Source organism: Pinus tabuliformis, chromosome 1_2, assembly GCF_031772625.1.
Source record: "Pinus tabuliformis cultivar Carrire ecotype Pingquan chromosome 1_2, CPIR1, whole genome shotgun sequence".
NCBI classification, from domain to species: Eukaryota; Viridiplantae; Streptophyta; class Pinopsida; order Pinales; family Pinaceae; genus Pinus; species Pinus tabuliformis.
This window is the reverse complement of record NC_142298.1, coordinates 494,719,514-494,729,746: the sequence shown is the minus strand read 5'-3', so window position 1 is coordinate 494,729,746 and position 10,233 is coordinate 494,719,514. Positions and strand designations below refer to the sequence as shown.

The 10,233-nt window shown below is 32.8% G+C and overlaps 1 pseudogene; it reads left to right on the top strand.

Moving 5' to 3' along the window:
• Nucleotides 1–2,589: 2,589 nt before the first annotated feature.
• LOC149206490 (peroxisomal 2,4-dienoyl-CoA reductase [(3E)-enoyl-CoA-producing] pseudogene) overlaps nt 2,590–10,233 on the top strand; it is a 70,079-nt pseudogene continuing 62,435 nt past the window's right edge.

The window sequence follows — 10,233 nt, the reverse complement described above, 5'->3', positions numbered from 1 at the left end:
ATAGGTCTCCATGTATCTTAAAAGTGATTATGAAGATGCTTGGATCTTAGAAACATGGGAAACACAACACATGACTTATCGACATGACTTCTTTTGGACTTTACAACAATGCCATATCAATTCAATCTTTCTTGCAGATGATACAAAACACACTCCTTGTGGAAAAGGTGTAATAAAAGTTTATTTTCTTGCCATTGGAGAAAAAATGATTTCAAATGTTTGGTATGTACCAACTTTCAAAAATAATTTGTTGTCTTTAGTCACGATTCAATAAGCATGACATCAATTTGTTATGGAGGATGATTTAGTCAAAATCAAATCATCAAACAAAGTATGAAATTATTCATGATAAAATATGAAGATGGAAAATTGTTAAGGATGAGAGGAATAGTTATTCCAAAGAATTTTGACTTTGCAGGAGAAAAAAGTACACATATTTCACCAATAAGGTTTGGCATGTAAGATATGGACATTTAAAATTTGAAAGTCTCTATCAACCTAAAAAATAAGGAATGGTTAATGGGCTTCCAACATTTAAGAAAGAAAATGAAAAATATGAAGCTTGCATTTATGGGAAACAAAGTTGAGAGACTTTTCCAACAAGTTCATGATGTGCAAACAAGTGTTTGCAACTGATTCACAGTGACATTTGTGGACCTCTACAAACTTCTCTAGGAGGTTGCATATACTTTTTACTTTTCATTGATGATTTTAGTAGAATGACTTGGGTTTATTTTTTGAAGCAAAACTCAGAAGCATTCGAAAAGTTTAAAACTTTTTGCCAACTTGTTGAGAATAAAGTCAAAGAAAATATTGGCACTTTTAGGACAACCAATGAAGGGGAATTCACTTCCAATGAATTCCAAACTTATTTAAGGAACAATGGTATTAACTTATAACTTAAAAATGTCTACAGTCCACAACAAAATGGAGTAGCAGAGAAAATGAATCATAGTTTGTTAGGAATCGCAAGATCCATGCTAACTTTAATTTAATTTGGGTAGAAGAAATACATACAACACTATACTTAAGGAACATGTCTCTTACCGCTTCTTTGAATTGAATTACAACATATAAAGCATGGTTTGGTTTAAAACCATGAGTTAAACATCTTATAGTTTTTGGATCACATTGTTATGCCTTAGTTCCAAAAGAAAAAACAAACTAAGCTTGATTCATGAAGCTTGAAGTGCAAGATGATTGGGTATTCCAATGAGAAGAAAGGATATCAACTCTTGTCCAATGGAAAATTTATTGTCAGCAAAGATGTGATTTTTGATGAAATAGAAAGCAAGAGTTCCACAAAGATATAAAATCTTCTTCAAAAGTTTGAAACTAAGGGAGATAAAAGGAAAATAACAATGAAAAATCAATCAATTTCACAACTTTAGTATGGTATTGATTTTTCTTCATCTGAAAATGGCTCATCCATCCCATCTACTTCAACTACACCATTTGGATCTTCTGGAAGTGTATCTGAATTTCCTAGCAGGAGTAGTTCATTTGACAATGACTTTCCACCCCCATAATCTTCAATTGATCATTGAACATCTGTTTATATCAATCCACTTTACAATGATGGTGATTATTCAGATCCATAAATAAGTGAACATCAACTGCCAAAATGGGTTGTTCAACTTTTGAAAGATGTTAGGGCCGATGGGAAAAACAAAACAGGTGCATGGGGGTCACACATAAATGAAGAAATTTTATGCTTGGTAAAAAATTATTTTGCTGAAGACTCCACATTCAAAGAGGTAGTAAGACATAAAGAATGAAACAAGGCTATGATTAAAGAATATCATGTAGTAATAGAAAACAACATTTGGAAACTTTTTAATTGTCCTCAAAATGTCAAACCCATCGGATGAAAAGGGGTTTACAAAATTAAGTACAAGAAAAATGGAGACATTGACAAGTACAAAGCTAGACTTGTTGCTAAGGGTTTTGCACAAAAGGAAGGCATCAACTATGAGGAAACATTTTCTTCTACATCTAAATGGAACACCATCCGATTAACACTTGCATTGGAAGCTTAAAAAGGATGGAAAGTTCATCAGATGGATGTCAAAAGTACTTTCCTCAACGAACATTTACATGAAGATCTATGTATATATGACACAACCACCAGGTTTTGGGATTGAAGGATAGGAACATAAATTCTACAAACTAATCAAAGATTTATATGGATTAAAACAAGCTCCATGGGCTTGGTATGCCAAAATGGATGAATACCTTCGCAAAGTTGGCTTTCAATGAAGTTTGTCTAATGATACTTTGTATGTACCCCAACAGGGTAAAAATATGGTGATTATTGTTATGTATGTGGATGATTTGATCATTACTGGAAACAATGATGATCATGTTCTGTAGGTGAAGAAGGATTTACATGCTGGTTTTAAGATGACTAATTTTGGATTACTTCACAACTATCTTGGAGTTGAAGTATTCCAACATCCACAACATATTTTCATTTCTCAAAGTAAGCATGAATCTGAAATTCTTCACAGATTTGGGATGCAAGATTGCAAGCCCGTTCTCACCCCCATGGAACAAAACTTGAAACTTTCAAAATTTGAAAGGGGAGACATGGCGGACAATACTACTTATCGACAGTTGATTGTTAGTTTGATCTATCTGACAACCACCCATCCAGATCTATCTTATGCAGTTAGTATTATTTCGCACTTTATGCAACCATGTGACAACCACTAGAATGTAGCCAAAAGAATGCCTACATATATCCAAGGAACAAAATATTTTGGTTTTCTTTACAAAAAGACTAAGAACTTTGTATTTGGTGGATATTCAGATGCAAATTTTACTGGTAATATTGATGATCGGGCATTAGCCTCAGGTTATTTGGTGAACATGGGGACATTTGTAGTTTCGTGGAGTTGCAAGAAGCAAGCTACAATGGCCACTTCTTTAGCAGAAATAGAGTACATATCATCATGGGAAGAAGTATGTGAAATCGTTTGGTTGCGCAGAGTTTTGCAGGACTTGGGAATTCCTCAAGTAGAATCTACATCTTTATTCATTGACAATGAGTCAGCCATAAATCTTGCCAAAAATCTAGATTTTCACACCAAAACAAAGCACGTGGACACAACGTATCATCACATCAGAACACTCATTGTGAATGATGTCATCAAGCCGATATTTTATCCTTCAGAAGATCAGATCAATGATATTTTCACAAAACCACTTGGCAAAATCAAATTTACTAAGTTCAGAGATGAACTACGTATTTGTTGTAATGTATCTTTGTATCATAGGGGGAATGTTAAGATTATCCAAAAATACATAAACCTTAGTTTAATAGTTAGAATATAATATTTAATTATTTATAATATTTTATTAAATATTGGAGACCTTTTGGAAATAATGAATTGTTGTAAAAGATATGGCATCTAGAAATGTGTCGTTTCTTAGGCTCCAATTTAGGAAAGTAGTTAGTAGATTTGTTAGGATAACATTTAATGTAAATGGACACTTTTTAATTAAATAAGTGATCCATAACTAAAATAGGTTAGAACATTTAGCTTATTTGAACCACATTTTCCTGCTTGCAAGCGAGTTGAGTTTTCATGTGTAAACCCTTGCAAATTTTCTATGTAATTTTTCTTTTCCTAATTAATAAAATTTGTGTGCTGAGGACACTTCTGCTATTAGTTCTATAAACCCTTTTAAGCATTGGAAAATGTAGTAAAAATTTATAATATTGAAATTACAAAGCCTTTGGTTCTCCTTTTCATATCATTTCTAGGATTGATCTTGAATTTAGATAGCAGGATTATTGGATTATGGAAGTTTGAAGATTTGTAATCGACATTGGATCTAAGTGAAAGATGTCTCTACTTCTGTATTTGAGATTTGTTTGCACAGACATTGCACCTGATTAGGATGATTATACTATGGATAGTTTTGGGAATTTTCTTCTACTTCTCTTGGTTTTGCAGAAAGATAAGCTTTTTTTTAAAAGGATTGAGTACAAAACTGCAATAAGCCTAGTGAGTTGGATTTTTGTATTGATTTTACAATGAATATATTATCTAGAATGTTATTAGCTAGTGTATGGATTTCACTAGTTAGGGTTTTTCCTTTCAATTGTTAGTAATTAAGGTTTTATTTTTAGTTATCAGTTAGGGATTAATCTGGATTTTCTTTCAAATGACAGTGGATTGTAGTTTTATTTTTTATGATTTCATTTCTAAAGATTTCTCTTGGATGTGGGATTAAAATATGGATTGACTAGGTAGGGAATTCGATGGTGTGAGCAGTTTCTAGACAAACTAGGTTTTTGTTTTGTAGGTTGCTGAAGTCTCTCTCTGGCATTTCCAGCGTTGCGTCTTGAATTCCACAGACCCCATATTGACATTAAATGTTGGTCCATTAATTGACCATAGATTGCACCCAACAATAAGCTATGTAAGAATGAGCTGGTTAGTCCTTACCATGTACATGCTTAGTAAGTATTTGTTGGGGGATCTCAGTCCATTCTTGTATCATGTCGTAATGAATCATGGTACAGGAAATATCTAGAGGCCAGTCAAGGGTTGTATTATATAACTCTCATTTAGTTTAATGATGCATATATAAATAACCTCCCACTTATACTTCTCTCATTGATTGATAGATTAACTCACCCATTTGCCAATAGGTTCACTGTATTCACTTTTTTTTTTTAAATCAAATCTAATTTAATTTAGAATCCTCAAATTGGTTCAAACTCATGAATACAATTCACCTCTATCATCTTTGGGTTATCATTCCTTTTCAATAGACTCGTCTCTTTCCAAATAGAAATTTGATCATCGTGTTGTTTCTTTGAAGTAGTTGAAAGTAATAATGGTGTTTTGTAACATCGCCTCTTCTTATGGGAGCCTATTTGTTTGTATGGTGAAATAAATTTGTTGTTTACTTCTCTATTGATAGGTATTGATTTAAATTTCACATGAGAGGTAAGTGAAACAAACATGCCCTACTTTTATCTAACTAGAAAGTGAAAAAGGGAGGGCGATGAATGGTAATAATTTTACATTCAGGTTTTTTAAATTGTGATTTATTTTGATTGAGTAAATGGTATTAACCTTCCTTTTAGGTTTTCTGAATTGGTTAGTTATTTTGCTGGGATAGACGACATTTGATTTTCTTTTTAAGTTTTTTAAAATTTTAGTTTCTTTTGTTTTCATATTCTTGTATATCCTATCTTAGGAATCTTTCCATTTAGTATTTTGAAAATGCTTTGAAGGGTGCTCTTGCTAAAGTGAATTTTTATTGGTGGTTCTTGAATCTTTTCAATATGAACCCTTTTCGAGTACTTAGGCCATTGTTACATGAAAGTGACAATTTACATTTACTTTAAATTTTACATTTTACATTTTAACATATGCTCAAATTCATTCTTTAATGCTCTTGCACAAGGCCTAGCTACTTGACCCTTTTCAGCATGACATTGTTGGAGTATGTCTCTTTCATGATCACCCTGTTACTGTATGCCATGGCTTGATTGGTTGTTTACTAAATACAAGGTATGTCATTCTTTGGCTCTGAGATTCCAAGGCATTCACATTGTTCATTTAATGATATTTTTCCAATGGTTATTTTGGTTATTTTGTGCCCTGGTTGGTGGTTATACTCTATATGTCTAGTTTTTTTTGATAAGGAGGAACCTTTAAGGAAAAGGCTATCTTTATTTTGCTATATAAATTTTTCTTGTTTGAGGGCACTTGGAGTCTATCTATGTTCAAATGATTTTCTCCTTTTTGTGCTTTTGTCTAATTGGTTAACTATAAGAAGTTGGTGTTGGCTCGGATTGGTCTACTTTAGTTTAGTCATATTTTCATTTTCATTTGGCAGTACTAGCAATTCCAAGTCTCAATGGACTGCCCAAAGTGTAATGGGAAATGACAACACAATATTAATGAAATTTCAGAAATCCTTCAGAGGAAGGAATGATATATTAATGATAATGGAAGCCTAATACTCTCTTTGACAACTTCATAATCATGAACATCAATGCGGGAACATTTACTTGCATATATTTAAATTCCCAATTTTATATTGAGCACAGGCTTTAAAATATGGACAATGCTATTGTGTTATTGAGAATAATGTATATAATATCCATTTTTCAATTACTATATGGGTATGTTTATGTATTTATTTGTGATTATTTAAATTTCTGAATATTGAGAATAATGTATATAATATCCATTTTTCAATTACTATATGGGTATGTTTATGTATTTATTTGTGATTATTTAAATTTCTGAATATTGTGAGTAATGCAAGTGAAACTTTATATGCTCCGTACTTTTTACAATTCATTTTTTTTTTCAAACTTTTCCAAACATCCCTTCTGAACCTTCTCAACTTTTCAAACGTGGTAGGAATGAAAAACATTATTTGTTGTATTGTATTGTTGCTATAGCCTATTATTTTGCATGATTACTTCATATTTACTTGGAAATAAAATGGCTGTTATGGCATTTTGGTACAAATGGGCCATGTAACTTGATATACAGTAAGTTGAGTTTTTTACAATAAAGTAAGATGAGATTTTGATGATAAAAGGCATGCATTAAAGAAGTGTGGCAATGATATAGAGTGTACATATTAGTTGTTTAGTGAAAAACAAACCCAAAAATATCATTTTTTAATATTCCAAAGGGAGTCGAAAATCCAATGCTATATCAATTCCATCATATTTTTCACCTTCCCCTCCATCAAATATCAGTCGCTTAATGGCCGAATGCCCCTCGTTGGATGTATAATGGGGCCTTTGGATGTGATTTCACTCGTCAGATTTCTGATGACATATCGTCAAAATTCTCGTCATATTTTTTAAATGTCCATCAAATTTCCCACGCCTCATCGATGGATTGTCCATGCCAGTTCTTGCACCAATCCGTCAGATGTCCGACGCCCAATTGTCAGATAGTTCTCGTCGAATTTTTGTGCTCTATGATGAGTTATCCTCCAAAAATTCTTGTCGGATCTCTGATAAAATTACGGCGTTGTATTATCAGGTTGAACGTCAGTTATCCGACGCATGTCCCACTGCATTGCATTGTAGAGTTCGTCAGATATCTGATACCCATTTCCATGACATAATACATTTGTTTATGGAATACTAAACAATGGCCCTATTTTCATCAGATAATAAAAACTATCCCCCAATTGTTTTTTGGTGAACTCCCCTTATCGAATATAGAAAACCCTTAGATATCTAGATATCATTTTTTTGGAATTTTTAATATTTTTTTAATTTCTACCTATAGTACATGAACATGAAAAAACTCCAATAAGCTCATAATTAAGAAAGAAAAAAAAGTGCATTAACATCCCAACAGTTAGTTATACCATTATAGTAAGATATCCTTGGTCAAATGGTTTGTTGTTATACTATCTTCACCTTTCTTTTCAGTCTTAAACATGCTCATGCATTTTTTAGCAAGGATTTTATGTATTTGGATATCTATTTGTATACTTAGAAAGATGAGTTATCTCAAGTTGTAACTCTTCATGCCTTAGATATTTGATCTCCTATAAATATTAAGAAAAATATATTTCTATCTATCAAGCTTCACATTATAGTAATATTTAGATAAGATATTTTCCCCGTATCCCATTCTTGTTTTATTATCATTCCAATTAAAAAACATTCTCATTAAGTGAGATTCAAGAGATTGTGATCCTAAGGCTCAATTTATCCCAATGGATTATTTCTATCCTTTAGGTAGAAATAAGTTCTTTCTTCATTGTACTCTATCATTTTGTTATGTCTTTTCATATATTATGATTAAGATTGGACATAACACAAGTAGATTATTTACAATTAAGGGCTCAAACCCATCTTTCCAAAACCAAAAACCTAATTTGTTTGTTAAGCTCAATAACATTGAGGTAATCATCAGAATCCTCTACCCATGTAATGACAAAAGGAATTTATATGCATCACCATAAACATGTATGGAAGGACCATATATGTTTCAGAGCGATATTGGCTTCCTTTCCATTTAAAGACCAAAAGTCCATCAATCTCCCAATTTAAATCAACCACTCAAAAAGAGCCCCAAATAATGAAAAATCGGGATTTGTAAGAGAGCCCTTGAACTAGAAAATACCTCTACAATTAAATATGGTATCAAGTTATGGGATTTTAAGAATGAATGAAACAAACCTACAACAAACTAAACTATACAAAATTAGAGATAAAACCCTACATAGATAAAATTAGTTAGATACAAATTGGGGTTAAGACAATTGATATATACAAAGATATGAGAAATAAGGTCTATAGTTATCAAACTTATTTTGCATATGAAGGATTTGAATGGTCTCAATAAGGGGTGAAGGTGCAACCTCACTGTCAATTTCTACTTTGAAAAGAGAGTTTCAGTATTATTTATTGCACATTAATTTTTTCCCAATAAGGCATTTCCTCATACCTATAACACCTCCACAATACCTATGAAACCCTCCACCCTATGAACCACACTCCACTCCCCACCCTTCCACTAATTATAAACCTACTTTAACTACTGCCCCTCCCCCCACCTCCCCCTGATATGAAACAATATATTGAAATGATTTTAAAAAAAATTAAAACCGCCTTTATGAATTAACATTTTAGAATATTGGTCAACAACTGAAGCCCCTATTCTTAGGCAATAAAATCCCCATGGTCATTGAGTTTTGCACAACATGCTAACAAATAAGAATTGAAGTGCCCCATTTAGAACAAATGAAATGATGACATGTTTAATAAGGTATAATATATCAAAAAATTTGTCATTAAGATGATATTATAATTTGTGGCATGCAAAACCAAAAGGTTGAGTTGAATATGGTGCACTTGTTCCAACATAACAAGGTTTAGGCCTAGAGGTGGGGAGTTGACCCTTGATTTATTAGGAGGGAGCCACTCATTTACTCTCTAAATTATTTGGTTTGTTCTAGGAAATCCTTGAGGTTGAAGGAACATAATGAAATGGAGTTGTCAAGTTCCCTATGAGAAGAGAGAATGTTTCCACAACTAACCTCTCCATCACAAAACAAAATTAATAACTTATTTTATGTGGAAACATTCTCTCTTCCGATAGGGATCACAAAACAAAAATGATAAAATATTTGTTTTTTTTCTAAGAATTCCCACGAAAGAAACAAATAAGTTGGGGAGTCTATGAGCGGGGTACCGGGGGGTGATCCCCACTTTACTAGGAGGGAACTACTTCTTGAATTTCTAATCCAAGATATTTTCTTCAATGATGTTAGACATAATTGCTTAAAGAGCATGGAAATACCATATATACAACATCCATGAAGAAGTAACAAAAAATGAAGACAATATAGATACTTCACAAATATTTGTTAATGGAGTTCACTCATAATGTCTGAGTTACGTCTCTAGGCCCAGCTTGAAGGTGGAGAGGCCTTTCTATTATCTAAAAAACATGAAAGAAAAGTACATGAGAAAATGCATGGAAATACCTCACATATGCATATGACCCAAAAATCTGATGTTCAAACTGCAACATACTCCATATTAGTAGCTCTGCCTCAGAATTTTGTAACTTTAGAGTATGAATATGACCACCTTCTAACATGTGCAAGGTTTTCTTGAAGTTAATGCCAAGAATTTAATGACGCATGTGGGCTTATGCCATGAGCCCTCATATATCTTGCTCAAATCTAAATTTTTATCCGGATTCCTCTCAAAATTCTAAGAAGAATGAGTATAAACTTGATTACCTTCTGACAAGTGAAAATCCATCTCATAAAACATGCTAATCATTAATGGCACACGTGGGCTTCTTCCATGAGCCCTAAGGTCTATTAGTTAGATCATAATTGTGACTACAACAATAGACTCCTTCAGGAATTTGAAGAAAAATGCGTATAAACTTGGCCAGGTTTTAATCTGTCACCTCCTTGTGCCACAACAATTTAGAATATTCCTATAATATTACCTAGAATATGCTCTAAGAATATTCCTAGAATCTACCTCAGGATCTGTTCTTGTGTGGGACCCCTTCTTGGCCTACTGCTTGTTCGAATGTATATGCCTTTCTCCATGCTCGCGACCCCTTTCGATGTATGAATTAATCATACCTTAAATAATGTGTCGAGGACAGAATTACTAAAGAACATTAGTTGGTCGGTAGAATTATATAAGTCAATGGTTGTTGGGGAGGTCTTGGGGTTAAACCTCATGGACTCCCAAAC